This window comes from Haliotis rubra, unplaced genomic scaffold, assembly GCF_003918875.1.
Source record: "Haliotis rubra isolate DU_JTF1 unplaced genomic scaffold, ASM391887v1 Scf444, whole genome shotgun sequence".
Lineage (NCBI taxonomy): Eukaryota > Metazoa > Mollusca > Gastropoda > Lepetellida > Haliotidae > Haliotis > Haliotis rubra.
The window spans coordinates 166,064-182,753 of record NW_025767129.1 but is presented as its reverse complement, the minus strand read 5'-3'; the positions used below and the strand labels follow the sequence as shown (position 1 = coordinate 182,753).

The 16,690-nt window shown below is 43.2% G+C and overlaps 1 long non-coding RNA gene across 1 annotated transcript; it reads left to right on the top strand.

Moving 5' to 3' along the window:
- The first annotated feature begins 565 nt into the window (after positions 1–565).
- LOC124289606 lies at positions 566–7,151 on the top strand. Its single transcript, XR_006901710.1, has 6 exons — positions 566–640; positions 1,197–1,249; positions 2,047–2,152; positions 2,432–4,321; positions 4,384–5,824; positions 5,890–7,151. It is a non-coding gene; the product is annotated as an uncharacterized LOC124289606 (long non-coding RNA).
- The last annotated feature ends 9,539 nt before the right edge of the window (positions 7,152–16,690 follow it).

Sequence of the window (16,690 nt, the reverse complement as noted above, 5' to 3'; positions counted from 1 at the left end):
TTGGGGTTAAGGGATTTTATGTTTAAATGGACTGCTGGGTGGATGGATTGTGGGGTGGATGGTTTGGGGGCTGGTGGATTTGATATTTAGGAGGAGGGTTGGAGGGTTGGTGGGTGAGGGTTCGGAGTTGGAAGAACTTGGGGTGGAGAGTTTGTCGTAACGTCTAGTTTCAGGAATGAAGATAGTTTACAGAAGAAAATAGTTATTAAATCATCTAAATTGAATATAATAAATAGGAGCCCAATGAATTTCTTCACCCTGAAACTGCATTAGTGTAGACTTACTATGGGCACTACTGGGTATGTTTGACGGTGGGAAAGATGAACAGTCAGGGAGGGTTTCGTGGGGACGAGATATACAGGGTTGATTGTTGGTGGGTCATATTTATTGTAGAGAGGGTGGTGCGGGTAGGTACAAAATTACCTTGGAGTATATGTGGGGTGAAGAGTCGGGGTGTATGTTGATGGCAGGTTGATGGGTGTCGGACTTGTGGGTGGAGAGTCGGGGTGTATGTTGATTGGGTGTCGGAGATGTTGATGGGTTGATGGGACTTGTGGGTGGAGAGTCGGGGTGTATGTTGATGGCAGGTTGATGGGTGTCGGACTTGTGGGTGGAGAGTCGGGGTGTATGTTGATGGCAGGTTGATGGGTGTCGGACTTGTGGGTGGAGAGTCGGGGTGTATGTTGATGGCAGGTTGATGGGTGTCGAGACTTGTGGGTGGAGAGTCAGGGTATATGTTGATGTATGTTGATGGCAGGTTGATGGGTGTCGGACTTGTGGGTGGAGAGTCGGGGTGTATGTTGATGGCAGGTTGATGGGTGTCGGACTTGTGGGTGGAGAGTCGGGGTGTATGTTGATGGCAGGTTGATGGGTGTCGGACTTGTGGGTGGAGAGTCGGGGTGTATGTTGATGGCAGGTTGATGGGTGTCGGACTTGTGGGTGGAAGTCAGGGTGTATGTTGATGGCAGGTTGATGGGTGTCATGGGTGACTTGTGGGTGGAAGTCAGGGTGTATGTTGATGTTGATGGGTGTCGGACTTGTGGGTGGAAGTCAGGGTGTATGTTGATGGCAGGTTGATGGGTGTCGGACTTGGGTGGAAGTCAGTGGGTGGGACTTGTGGGTGGAGTCAGGGTGTATATTGGTGTTGATGGGTGTCGGACTTGTGGGTGGAGAGTCGGGGTGTATGTTGATGGCAGGTTGATGGGTGTCGGACTTGTGGGTGGAGAGTCGGGGTGTATGTTGATGGCAGGTTGATGGGTGTCGGACTTGTGGGTCAGGGTGTATGGATGGAGTTGATGGGTGTCGGACTTGGGGTGGAAGTCAGGGTGTATGTTGATGCTTGGTTGATGGGTGTCGGACTTGTGGGTGGAGAGTCAGGGTGTATGTTGATGGCAGGTTGATAGGTGTGTCAGGGTGTATGTTGATAGCTTGGTTGATGGGTGTCTGACTTGTGGGTGGAGAAGTCAGGGTGTATATGTTGATGGCAGGTTGATGGGTGTCTTGTGGGTGGAGAGTCAGGGTGTATGTTGATGGCAGATTGATGGGTGTCTGACTTGTGGGTGGAGAGTCAGGGTGTATGTTGATGCAGGTTGATGGGTGTCAGTGGGTGGAAGTCAGATGATGGGTTGATCGGACTTGTGGGTGGAAAGTCAGGGTGTATGTTGATAGCAGGTTGATGGGGTGTCTGACTTGTGGGTTCAGATGCAGGTTGATGGGTGTCGGACTTGTGGGTGGAGAGTCGCGGTGTATGTTGATCGATGGGTGTCGGACTTGTGGGTGGAAGTGGTGTATGTTGATGGCAGTTGATGGGTGTAGGACTTGTGGGTGGAGTGTATGTTGATGGCAGGTTGATGGGTGTCAGACTTGTGGGTGGAAGTCAGGATGTATGTTGATGCAGGTTGATGGGTGTCGGACTTGGGGTTGATGGTTGTGCAGGTCGGACTTGTGGGTGGAAAGTCAGGGTGTATGTTGATAGCAGGTTGATAGCAGGTTGATAGGATAGGTGTCTGACTTGTGGGTGGAAGTCGGGGTGTATGTTGATGGCAGGTTGATGGGTGTCGGACTTGTGGGTGGAGAGTCGGGGTGTATGTTGATGGCAGGTTGATGGGTGTCTGACTTGTGGGTGGAGAGTCGGGGTGTATGTTGATGGCAGGTTGATGGGTGTCGGACTTGTGGGTGGAAGTCAGGCTGTATGTTGATGGTTGCAGGGTTTATGGGTGTCGGACTTGTGGGTGGAGAGTCAGGGTGTATGTATAGATAGGTGTCGGACTTGTGGGTGGAAGAGTCAGGTTGATGGGTGTCGGACTTGTATGGAGAAGTCAGGGTGGTTGTGGAGTTGAAGTCAGAGTGTTTGAGTCAGGAGTGAATGTTGATGGCAGGTTGATGGGTGTCGGACTTGTGGGTGGAGAGTTGGGGTGTATGTTGATGGCAGATTGATAGGTGTCTGACTTGTGGGTGGAGAGTCGGGGTGTATGTTGATGACAGGTTGATGGGTGTCGGACTTGTGGGTGGAGAGATGTGTTTTGATGGGTGGGTGGATAAGGAGGATGTTTCGTAGAACGAGTGATTGTGCAGTGGGCGTTCTCTGGGGCGGATAATTGTTAGGTGCAGAACACAATGGGCACTTAATGATTTCCTACCGTTGAACTCCGTATCCTTGTTAAATATAACCTAGTCATTAAATATATCACCATTGACTATATCCTTGATCCGTGTCTCGTCTGTACTGACACTAAGGCACGAGTCATCAAATGCTTGTGATACTCACTGGTGAGTCAGTGTTGCTGGAAGTCCTGATATAGACTTTAAGTTGTAACTGTCTCTCATACCCTCGTCCTCGCCCACATCCCGACAAGTATCTTTCTGGTATTCCTGCACGAGTTTTGGGACGTGAGGTGTATCTCACGTTGCGGTGCTCACTTGTACGTGCAACAGACGTATCCCGCTCAGCAGCTGATGACACCAATAGATAACGTGTCCGCTAGGACCTGTCTTTGAGAGTCCATCGCTGCAGCTGTAATAGGCAGGTAAATAACGTGTCCATGAGGACCTGTCTTTGAGAGATCGTCGACACCTCAGCTGTAATAGACGGGCATACAACATGTCCATTAGGACCTGTCTTTGAGAGATCTTCACAACAGGTGTAATAGGCAGGTATATAACGTGTCAGCTAGGGCCTGTCTTTGTGAGATCATCGCTGCACGTGAAATAGGCAGGTATATAACGTGTCCATAAGGACCTGTCTTTAAGAGATCGTCACTGCAGCTGTAATAGGCAGGTGTATAATGTGTCCATAAGGACCTGTCTTTAAAAGATCGTCACAACAGGTGTAATAGGCAGGTATATAACGTGTCCATTAGGACCTGTCTTTGTGAGATCATCGCTGCACGTGTAATAGGCAGGTATATTACGTGTGGATTAGGACCTGTCTTGGAGAGATCGTCGACACCTCGGTTTTACTAGACAGGTATAAAACGTGTCAGCTAGGACCTGTCTGTTAGAGATCGTCACTGCAGGTGTAATAGACAGGTATATAATATGTCTATTAGGACCAGTCTTTGAGAGATCGTCACTGCAGCTGTAATAGACAGGTATATAACGTGTCCATAAGGACCTGTCTTTGAGAGATCGTCACTGCAGCTGTAATAGGCAGGTATACAACGTGTCCATGAGGACTTGTCTTTGAGGGATCGTCACTGCAGCTGTAATAGGCAGGTATACAACGTGTCCATGAGGACTTGTCTTTGAGGGATCGTCACAACAGGTGTAATAGGCAGGTATATAACGTGTCCATTAGGACCTGTCTTTGAGAGATCATCGCTGCACGTGTAGTAGGCAGGTATATAACGTGTCCATAAGGACCTGTCTTTAAGAGATCGTCACTGCAGCTGTAACAGGCAGGTGCATAACGTGTCCATAAGGACCTGTCTTTAAAAGATCGTCACAACAGGTGTAATAGGCAGGTATATAACGTGTCCATTAGGACCTGTCTTTGTGAGATCATCGCTGCACGTGTAATAGGCAGGTATATAATGTGTCCATAAGGACCTGTCTTTAAAAGATCGTCACAACAGGTGTAATAGGCAGGTATATAACGTGTCCATTAGGACCTGTCTTTGAGAGATCGTCACAACAGGTGTAATAGGCAGGTATATAACGTGTCCATTAGGACCTGTCTTTGTGAGATCATCGCTACACGTGTAATAGGCAGGTATATAACGTGTCCATAAGGACCTGTCTTTAAAAGATCGTAACAACAGGTGTAATAGGCAGGTGTATAACGTGTCCATTAGGACCTGTCTTTGTGAGATCATCGCTGCACGTGTTATAGGCAGGTATATAATGTGTCCATAAGGACCTGTCTTTAAAAGATCGTCACAACAGGTGTAATAGGCAGGTATATAACGTGTCCATTAGGACCTGTCTTTGTGAGATCATCGCTGCACGTGTAATAGGCAGGTATATAACGTGTCCATTAGGACCTGTCTTTGAGGGATCGTCACTGCAACTGTAATAGACAGGTATATAACGTGTCCGTGAGGACCTGTCTTGGAGAGATCGTCACAATAGGTGTAATAGCCAGGTATATAACGTGTCCATTAGGACCTGTCTTTGTGAGATCATCGCTGCACGTGTAATAGGCAAGTATATAACGTGTCCATAAGGACCTGTCTTTGAGAGATCGTCACTGCAGCTGTAATAGGCAGGTATACAACGTGTCCATGAGGACTTGTCTGCGAGAGATCTTCACTGCAGGTGTAATAAACAGGTATATAATATGTCTATTAGGACCTGTCTTTGAGAGATCGTCACTGCAGCTGTAACAGACAGGTATATAATATGTCCATTAGGACCTGTCTTTGAGAAATCGTCACTGCAGGTGGAAAAGACAGGTATATAACGTGTCGACAAGGACCTGTTTTTGAGAGATCATCACTGCATTTGTAATAGACGGGTATATAACGTGTCTATTAGGACCTGTCTTTGAGAGATCGTCACTGCATCTGTAATAGACAGGTATATAACGTGTCAGCTAGCACCTGTCTTTGAGAGATGGTCACTGCACGTGTAATAGACAGGTATATAATGTGTCAGCATGGACCTGTCTTTGAGAGATCGTCGACACCTCAGCTGTAATAGACGGGCATATAACGTGTCAGCAAGGACCTGTCTTTGAGAGATCGTAACTGCAGCTGTACTGCACAGGTATGTAACGTGTCCATTAGCACCTGTCTTTGAGAGATCGTCACTGCAACTGTAATAGGCAGGTATATAACGTGTCCATGGGGAACTGTCTTTGAGAGATCATCGCTACAGGTGTAATAGACAGGTATGTAACGTGTCAGCATGGGCCTGTCTTGGAGAGATCGTCACTGCAGGTGTAATAGGCAGGTATGTAACGTGTCAGCAAGGAACTGTCTTTGAGAGATCATCGCAGCAGGTGTAATACACAGGTATATAACGTGTCCATAAGGACCTGTCTTTGGGAGATCGTCACTGCAGCTGCAATAGGCAGGTATTTAACGTGTCCATGAGGACCTGTCTTTGAGAGATCACCGCTACAGGTGTAATAGACAGGTATATAACGTGCAGCTAGGACCTGTCTTTGTGAGATCGTCACTGCAGGTGTAACAGACAGGTATGTAACGTGTCCACAAGGAACTGTCTTTGAGAGATCGTCGCAGCAGGTGAAATACACAGGTATATAACGTGTCAGCAAGGACCTGTCTTTGAGAGATCGTCACTGCAGCTGTAATAGAGAGGTATATAACGTGTCAGCTAGCACCTGTCTTTGAGAGATCGTCACTGCACGTGTAATAGACAGGTATATAACGTGTCCATTAGGACCTGTCTTTGAGAGATAGTTGACACATCAGCTGTAATAGACAGGCATATAACGTGTCAGCAAGGACCTGTCTTTGAGAGATCGTAACTGCAGCTGTACTGCACAGGTATGTAACGTGTCCATTAGCACCTGTCTTTGAGAGATCGTCACTGCAGCTGTAATAGGCAGGTATATAACGTGTCCATGAGGAACTGTCTTTGAGAGATCATCGCTACAGGTGTAATAGACAGGTATGTAACGTGTCAGCATGGGCCTGTCTTTGTGAGATCGTCACTGCAGGTTTCATAGACGGGTATGTAACGTGTCCACAAGGAACTGTCTTTGAGAGATCATCGCTACAGGTGTATTAGACAGGTATGTAACGTGTCAGCAAGGACCTGTCTTGGAGAGATCGTCACTGCAGGTGTAATAGGCAGGTATGTAACGTGTCAGCAAGGAACTGTCTTTGAGAGATCATCGCAGCAGGTGTAATACACAGGTATATAAAGTGTCCATAAGGACCTGTCTTTGAGAGATCGTCACTGCAGCTGTAATAGGCAGGTATATAACGTGTCCATGAGGACCTGTCTTTGAGAGATCACCGATACAGGTATAATAGACAGGTATATAACGTGTCAGCTAACACCTGTCTTTGTGAGATCGTCACTGCAGGTGTAATAGACAGGTGTGTAACGTGTCCACAAGGAACTGTCTTTGAGAGATCATCGCAGCAGGTGAAATACACAGGTATATAACGTGTCAGCAAGGACCTGTCTTGGAGAGATCGTCACTGCTGGTGTAATAGACAGGCATGTGACGCGTCAGCAAGGACCTGTCTAGGAGAGATCGTCACTGCAGGTGCCCGGCTGACACATTTATTTACTCGACTGTCTCAGACAGCCTTGTCGTCTGAATGAGTGAGTGTGGTTTGACTCCGCCTATCACAATATTCAGTGAGTGAGTGAGTTTAGTTTGACGCCGTTTTAGCAATATTCCAGCAATATCACGGCAGGGGGCACCAGAAATGGGCTTAACACAATGTGCCCATGTGGGAAATCGAACCCGGGACTTCGGCGTGAAGAGTGAACGTCACTAGGCTACCTCACCGCCCCTACAATGTTCAAGTAATGCCACGGGGGCGGACACCAGAAATGGGTTTTACACGTGTTGGTGTGGTGCCGTGTGTTTTGTGGTGTGAGTGTGAGTGTGTGTTTCACGTTATGACGTAAATCAGCCTTTGATCTTGAAGAATCTTAGAAATAATTTTATACCAATATCCAATTGTCAATGCAATAGCTCAGGAATAAACCACAATAAGTTATAGTCACCTGTTTTTCAAGTTATTTGTTTCATGTTTACAACATTCTAACAACACATCGGCGGCCTGCAATTGATCAGGGCCCCGTTCCTCAAAGCGATCGTAGCTTTACGACTGTCGTAAGTCTATGGGAGTTATGGTCGTCTCAGGGTTACGATCGCTTTGAGGAACGGGGCACTGGAATTGAATCTGTAGTGACTGAAAGGTCAATATTGTACACCGCTTTCACTGATATTCCAGCAATAACATGGTGGGAGACACCAGAAATGGGTTTCATACATCTACACATTTGGTGATTCGAATCCGGATGTTCCGAGAGACTAGTGAACGCTGCAACCACTAAGCTAACCCCTGGCCTCTGTTTCAGTCTGGACTAGAGAAACCAGTGGTTTATTGTGAGCTGCGATCCGTCTCATAGGGGCGCAAGGACACGCTATGAACTAAGTCGCAGAGCCTGATCACCTGGTCACTGTCAACCAATGCCAACCCGGAATACCCACTGGTACAACTGGGTGATTTCTCTGGTGGAAGTCTGTGGTGATTGCCCCCACATTGTGTCGTGGTGCAACACACAATCAATTGTAACCAGTTGATCCTCAGCTACAGTCCACACACGATACGCTGTAACTAATTAATACTCAGGTACAATCCACACACAATCAGTTGTAACTTATACATACTCAGCTACAATCCACACACAATCATTTGTAACTACCTGATCCTCAGGTACAATCCACACACAATCATTTGTAACTACCTGATCTTCAGGTACAATCCACACACAATCATTTGTAACTAGCTGATCCTCAGGTACAATCCACACACATTCATTTGTAACTAGCTGATCCTCAGGTACAATCCACACACAATCATTTGTAACTACCTGATCCTCAGGTACAATCCACACACAATCATTTGCAACTAGCTGATCCTCAGGTACAATCCACACACAATCATTTGTAACTAGCTGATCTGCAGGTACAATCCACACACAATCATTTGTAACTAGCTGATCCTCAGGTACAATCCACACACAATCATTTGTAACTAGCTGATCCTCAGGTACAATCCACACACAATCATTTGTAACTAGCTGATCTGCAGGTACAATCCACACACAATCATTTGTAACTAGCTGATCCTCAGGTACAATCCACACACAATCATTTGTAACTAGCTGATCCTCAGGTACAATCCACACAAATCATTTGTAACTAGCTGATCCTCAGGTACAATCCACACAAATCATTTGTAACTAGCTGATCCTCAGGTACAATCCAAACACAATCATTTGTAACTAGCTAATCGTCAGGTACAATCCACACAGATTCATTTGTAACTAGCTGATCTTCAGGTACAATCCACACACAATCATTTGTAACTAGCTGATCCTCAGGTACAATCCACACACAATCATTTGTAACTAGCTGATCTGCAGGTACAATCCACACACAATCATTTGTAACTACCTGATCTGCAGGTACAATCCACACAAATCATTTGTAACTAGCTGATCCTCAGGTACAATCCAAACACAATCATTTGTAACTAGCTAATCGTCAGGTACAATCCACACAGATTCATTTGTAACTAGCTGATCTTCAGGTACAATCCACACACAATCATTTTAATTAGCTGATCCTCAGGTATAATCCACACAATTATTTGTAACTAGCTGATCTTCAGGTACAATCCACACACAATCATTTGTAACTAGCTGATCCTCAGGTATAATCAACACAATTATTTGTAATTAGCTGATCTTCAGGTACAATCCACACATAATGATTTGTAACTAGCTGATCTTCAGGTACAATCCACACACAATCATTTGTAATTAGCTAATCTTCAGGTACAATCCACACATAATGATTTGTAACTAGCTGATCTTCAGGTACAATCCACACACAATCATTTGTAACTAGCTGATCTTCAGGTACAATCCACACACAATCATTTGTAACTAGCTGATCTTCAGGTACAATCCACACACAATCATTTGTAACTAGCTGATCTTCAGGTACAATCCACACATAATGATTTGTAACTAGCTGATCTTCAGGTACAATCCACACAATTAACTGTAACCTGCTGATCCTCGATATTTTACTTGTATGGCAAGCATGGGCAGTGTGGGGAGTGTTCAGTCCCTGAATCCTCTCAATGATCAGTGTGTGTTGACCCCTCTTCAGTAATATGGTACAATCAAGGTAAAGTCACCACATGCCCTTCAGGTATACCGGCTTGACCACACAACACTTATTTGTCCAGCAAGGATGTCCATCACACCTGTATCAACAACTTATCACCATGACAACTTGCACTGGACAAGTGAGTGGCTGTTCTGTAGCGCTGCAATCAACAATATTAAAGTTGTAACCAAGCAACAACAACTTATCACATGACAACTTGCACTGGACAAGTGAGTGGCTGTTCTGTAGCGCTGCAATCAACAATATTAAAGTTGTATCCAAGCAACAACAACTTATCACCATGACAACTTGCACTGGACAAGTGAGTGGCTGTTCTGTAGCGCTGCAATCAACAATATTAAAGTTGTATCCAAGCAACAACAACTTATCACCATGACAACTTGCACTGGACTAGTGAGTGGATGTTCTGTAGCGCTGCAATCAACAATATTAAAGTTGTATCCAAGCAACAACAACTTATCACCATGACAACTTGCACTGGACTAGTGAGTGGATGTTCTGTAGCGCTGCAATCAACAATATTAAAGTTGTATCCAAGCAACCGCTGGTTGACAGCACACACAGTGCCACATCCCAATCCCATGACACACACACGGGACATGACACAGAATATATAATAAGGATGTCTAAGAAAGAAAACAAACACTTCAGCAATTGTTCACTTTTTATTGCACTGCTTGCAAAATATCGACAATAACGTTCATGTGGACATTGTACTGAGTAACAAACGACAACACATACTTAGAAAACTAGTGCATATCTAATGGCTGGTAAAGTTATAAAAACTGTATACGTATAAATATGAAAACAGTAGAACATTCCTAAACAATGGAAGTAGAAATGTCCTACAATCACTAACATTGGCAGGTAGAGACAGGCAATCGTAGAGACAGGTGAGAGAAATGTCACAGATGGTGGGGCTGAAGTGAAAAAACTCAAACAAGAAAAAAACCGAAAATGAAGACACCATGTATAGTCTGTTCAAGGATGGAGAACATGAGGAGGCGTCTCCGCCTATTACACACAACAACGCATGTTAATGTATGTGAGTTGTGATAACCATAGCACCAGCCTAGCTTCGAGGAACAGGGCTCTACTCTCTGGTGGATGTGATCACATCAATGTGACTACTGCAATCTATAATTGCAGGAGCTACAATTACTTTGTGAACCTTAAGGCCTGTAGTAATGTATGACAGTTCCAGTACGGTGGGATAGCCTATTGGTTAAAGCATTCGCTCGTCACGCCCAGGTTCCCCACATGGTTACAAAGTTAGAAGCCCATTTCTGGCATTCCTCACTGTGATATGGCCGGAATATTGCTAAAAGCAGCGTAAAACTTTACTCACACTAACATAACGCAAGTACGAGTGAGTGAGTTTAGTTTTACGCCGCACTCAGCAATATTCCAGCTATATGGCGGCGGTCCGTAAATAATCGAGTCTGGACCAGATAATCCAGTGATCAGCAGCATGAGCATCGATCTGCGCAATTGGGAACCGATGACATGTGTCAACCAAGTAAGCAAGCCTGACCACCCGATCCCGTTAGTCGCCTTTTACGACAAGCATAGTCACCTTTTATGAAACTCAAGTACGACCATTGTTTGTATGGCTGTTTGGTGAATGTGTATCATGACATCAGCCCATGTCAGTCAATGTGAATACAGGCTGCAGATGCTTATCAGGGCTCGATTTAAGAGATGTTAACGTACTTGCACCAGGTGCAACCTAAGATAAAAACCTAGTTGGACCAGCCAAATTCCAGTTGCACTGCTTTTATTGCAATATGTCATGAAAGACATTTGCTAAATTATTTAGATTTTTATTCGAAGGTTTACCCACTCAAATATTGACTTACACCTGGTGCAAGTTAGACTAATAACTAGGTTGCACTGTGTAAGATTGGGTTGCACCAGTGAAAGTAACAAAGCCCTAAATCGATCCCTGCGTATATATATATATATATATATAAGCCAGGCTTTGTAATCTGTGTGTGTTGTGTGTGCGTGTGTAGTATTTTTTGCCACTTTTAGTAATATTCAAGCAATATCATGGCCAGGGACACCGGAAATGGGCTTCATTTATTGTACCCAGGTGGGGAATCAGACTCACACTGGCACTATCACCTACTTATATAGCATTCTACTTGTAAAGTCTCAGTTAACACACACACAACGTCGACTGATGTTTGGAGTGGACACTGACCCGGCACTGAAGCTCACCTATATGTGTAGTCAATGGTACAGAAAGTCAACAAGCCATACAATCTGTTTTATATCCCTGAATTATTAAACATTTCATGGCCCTTCAGGGACCTTCCCCGTTTAATCCCCCTCTGCTGCAAGTAAACATGAGTTACAAGAACTGTTCTCAAGAGCGAGACATCAAACTAATGCCGGACATCCAGTTTGGTAAAACAAACAGTTGATGAGATGAAGAAGCAATATGCTAATATAAAGGAGAGCGGTAAGAAAAAATATTCAATAAACAATCATAATTTGCAAAATAAAAAGAGAATAATTGGAAAATAACAATTAACGGAAGACATACCTTATGACAAGTTTAACAATTTCAAATATAGACTGAAATCCCATATACAATATAGTTACACATTTTCATGCATTTCATTTATACATAATGTCATGCATATGTATGGTAATGATATTTACTTATAAAAAGTGATTCAGAGTAAGTAATTTAAGTTTTTACGTCTTTTGCAATTCATAGCTGGTAGATAATTTAAAATTTAAATGTAATATAGTCATAAATGCCAATACGACAGTGTTTTGTAAGATTGTTATGTTAGTTAAGATATATGTCCATACATTGTACATATTTGCCAGCGAAGGACAAAGCAGACGCAATACGCTGGCCAAAGACAGGTGGCGGACCGAAGCCCCCCTCACCCTCTCTACCTGAGGCTATGGTGCTGAAGGATTTGGGAGACAGGCCTACCTCACAAGACCTGGTAGATGGCTTTGACTCGGAAGGTAAGTGATGCTCTTTTAACATGATGAAACAATATATTCAAGGTCATACTTTTATATATTAATTTTGGAAGATCCCTTTTCACCCTTGATACTCAGCCAAGGCCTATTGGTGAATATTACCATGGTATTATGCACATTACACTGTTTTCACAATATACTTCAACTGTATGTGTACAGCCCTAGTAACTCCTTTGTAGTGTTATGCAGCAGTGGTATTCATTCTGTAGAAATATTCTAAGTGTAATACATAACATATGCCTGCGGATATGAAGGGCAGTGGTGTGCTGTGTTAAGACTTGTGCTATAATTAAACTTGTGCTATATTTGGACTTGTGCTGTATTTGCACTTGTGCTATATTTAGACTTGTCCTGTATTTAGACTATCGATAATCTCCAGGGTATACGTTTCGATCACTCTCCACTATACCCTGGATGCATCCACGGCTTGGGGCGATGACTTGACCGAGACAGAAAGCATCCCAGTGGATGTATTTCTTCACGGACTGGGTGACAGTAGAATAAGAAGTAGGATTTGAAGCATGTAGGTACAGGGGACAAGTAACATTTGAAATGCAGAAAATAATATACAATTAATGAACTTTCTTCCATGTGATTGAGGACACTTTATTTGTTAAACACTTTTCGTTTTGTATGTATTAAAATTATTCATTTTTTAAACAAGCATCCTGTCTTTATTCATTAACCATACTAGAGTTTTACAGGACTGTTACAGTCAAGGTTTATTCCATGCAGTCACAATCTTATAAACACAACACACCATTTACAATCTGCTCATACAATTCTTCCAGTGACAGTGACAGTCAGATATTATAAATACAGGACAAGTATCAAAACATATCAAAGATCAATAAGAACAAACTATCCAGAATGAAGTTATACTCTCAAACTGACACTTGTCCTGGAGATGGGTCTGGGGGAGTTTGGCAAGGTGAACAATCTTGTTCTATATGTGTCCAAACAATGGACAAGCTCTCCAGAATGAAGCCATCACTTTCAAACTGATGGGTACTGGAGATGGGCGCAGAGAGATTTGTCCTGGAGATGGGACTATGTGAGTTGGCAACGTGAACAATCCTGTTCTAAATGTGTCCAAAGAAAGGAAAGCTCTTAAGAATGAAGTCATCACTCTCAAACTGATGTATGTCCTGGAGATCGGTGTGGGAGAGTTTGTCAAAGTGAACAATCTTGTTCTGAATGTGGCCAAAGAAAGGACAAGGTCTGCAGAATGAAGCCATCACTCTCACACTGACACATGCCCTGAGATGGGTGTGATGGAGTTTGGCAAAGTGAACAGTCTTGTCCAAATGTGTCCAAACAAAGGACAAGCTCTTCAGAATGAAGTTATCACTTTCAAACTGATGGGTTCTGGAGATGGGCATGTTGAAGTTTATCCTGGAGATGGGACTAAGTGAGTTTGGCAGGGTGAACAATCTTGTTCTAAATATAGGCAAACAAAAGACAAGGTCTCCAGAATGAAGTCATCACTCTCAAACTGATGCATGTCCTGAGATGGGTGTGATGGAGTTTGTCAAAGTGAACAATCTTGTTCTGAATGTGGCCAAAGAAAGGACAAGGTCTCCAGAATGAAGTCATCACTCTCAAACTGATGCATGTCCTAAGATGGGTGTGATGGAGTTTGGCAAAGTGAACAGTCTTGTCCAAATGTGTCCAAACAAAGGACAAGCTCTTCAGAATGAAGTTATCACTTTCAAACTGATGGGTTCTGGAGATGGGCATGTTGAAGTTTATCCTGGAGATGGGACTAAGTGAGTATGGCAGGGTGAACAATCTTGTTCTAAATATAGGCAAACAAAAGACAAGGTCTCCAGAATGAAGTCATCAATCTCAAACTGACATCCTGGAGATGGGTGTGGGGGAGATCAGCAAGGTGAACAATCTTGTTCTAAATGTGCCAGAGTATCATCTAGTGAAACGGACTGTGCTCATCGAGCTTGTGGAGAGGTGACATCGGTGTTTTATGAAACGGCATATAGTGACGAGAGGTGTGCATGATTAACGGGCACTGATTGGATGCTGTTGATGTCTTAGCAGTGCTGATTGGTTGAGAGGGACCGTTGGTTGGGCCTCCATGGAAGTCAACAGGGTTTTCGTCAGAGAGTTGCAGGTGGTCAGACGAACCAAACATGGCCTTATGCTTTCTGGTGTTTGAGTGAACATCATGGCCACGTGGAAGCAGAGGGCATGTTGGACTTTAATATGATATTGTAGACAAATGTCTAGGGCTCTGGTAAGTTTTTGGTACAAGTTAGAAGTGCTCACTTAGGGTTTGTTTGGTCTAAACTTTCCTGTGTAGAATATCATTTTCTACATACAAGTGAATTTGGGAGATATTTTTTGTTTGCTTCGTGTGTTCACGTATACTGTTGCATTTACTTTTGTATGCTATTGCCACATTTGTCACTAAATACTTAAACTCTTTCATTGTTATTCTTTCACTTTAGTGTAGTCAGTTCCAACCTATTATTTGGTGTAACTGACAGTGTGTAACAACTTCCTAGAACCTGAGTTCTTATTGTAACATTTGATGTGAATCCAGGTGCATAGCACATCCAAATCTGGCTGCAGAGTTACATAGACAACGTGAGGATAGGCAAATTGATCATGTATTGAATGAAGCTGAAAATACAGCATTTGAGACTCAAATTAATGCTGAACAGGAACTATCTGGAGCATGTATTCAAGAGAGGAACGTAAGTGAGGAAAGGGAGAGAATTAAGAGTAAATTAAGTCAACAGAAAGATATTAGAAATGCAGATAGAAGGCTAGCTGAGCTTGACCTTCTTAATAATGTTAGTGACTGAATCTGTACCTTCACCTGGAAAGCATGATTCACCTCTCAACCCAGTATGTACCTAAACCCATACCTCAAACCCCAGGTGTTACTCAGAGACCTGTTCATTAGTAGGTGTAAGATAAGTTTCAATTTTATGCAAGCTTCTCAGCTCAGGTTTAATTTCTTGCGGTCCGTCCTGATTGATCCGGGGTTTCAGAAGTGTGTAGACTGGGCTCTGCCACGTAAGTGTAGTGTAGCGCAGTGCAGCTAAGCAGGAGAACTAGAAGAAGTAACTGACAAGTCGGAAAGCATGGCCAACTTCCGCTGCGGCGTTAGGATGTAGTGAAAAAGCCCCCCCCCCCCCCATTTTGTTGTAAGTACTATTGTCCCTTCAAAATAGCTTAAGAACAGTTCCGAATTACTTTGCATAAGATTAAAAAATCTTTTATGACAATTATTGGGGGTTTTTTTTGGTGAAGCACATGTCACGTTCCGAAAACATGTTAAATTCCCGGAATAGTCTTATCTATTTATTTGGTAATTCAAACTTGTTGGGTATTTCTGTGTAATATCTTGCAATTATTATATGCTTCTGAGTATAAGGATAAGTATAAATGTTCTGAAAGGATTTAGTGTAAGTGTTTTGGTAGACAAAGTTGTACATTTTTTAAATGTGTAAGTTTGAAGATGATTTACATCAAGCTTTTTTTTGGTACAGCTTGTACCTGTCAAATCAACAAGAACTGTCAAAAGAAGAATTGTCAATGCTTAAGCAAGTGAAGAAGTGTCACAAGTGTATTGAATATGTCAAGAAAGGAAAATGACTGAGTACAGAACCATGGGCTAATTATTTTTCTGCTACAGTAGGGGCTCAGTAACCAGTCATTTATCTGATAAGCAAGCAGTGGCACTCATGTCGCATAGGAAGCTAGTGAACTTGATGAACTCATATGTACAGGGGTGGAAATAACTTTAAAATTGCTAGTGTACTCCGGTACAGTGGCACATGTAAAATCACTTGCCCTGATAATTTTTCCACTATACCGGCCGTTTTCTTGTTGATTTTTAAAATAAACAACATAATTAATATTGGAAAGTCAACTGGACACCGGTACAGTGTGATATACAAATTTGCTTGCCGGACAGAAAAAAACCACTGGACTCAGGCGTCGGGCAGTGGGTTATTTCCTCCCCTGTATGTAGACAACATGAGGCAGTTAGATAGCATATTGAGTGAAGCTGACAATAAAGCAATTGAAGCTCAAATTAATGATGAACATGAATCATCAGCAGCATATATTGAAGAGAGGAAATCAAGGAAGGAAAGGGAGAGAGAATTCAGAGTGAATTAAGTCAACAGACATGGCTGTTTCTGTATAGTATTATTAGTTAGTATGTTTATTTTCTTACTTCACAGACTTGAAAAGTGAGCGAGGTCCAGGAACAAGTCAGGCAAAATACAATTACATCAAAGAGCCTCCATGCCAAGCAGAGTGCAGACTTGTCTCTGGACCTTGTACGGGAGAACT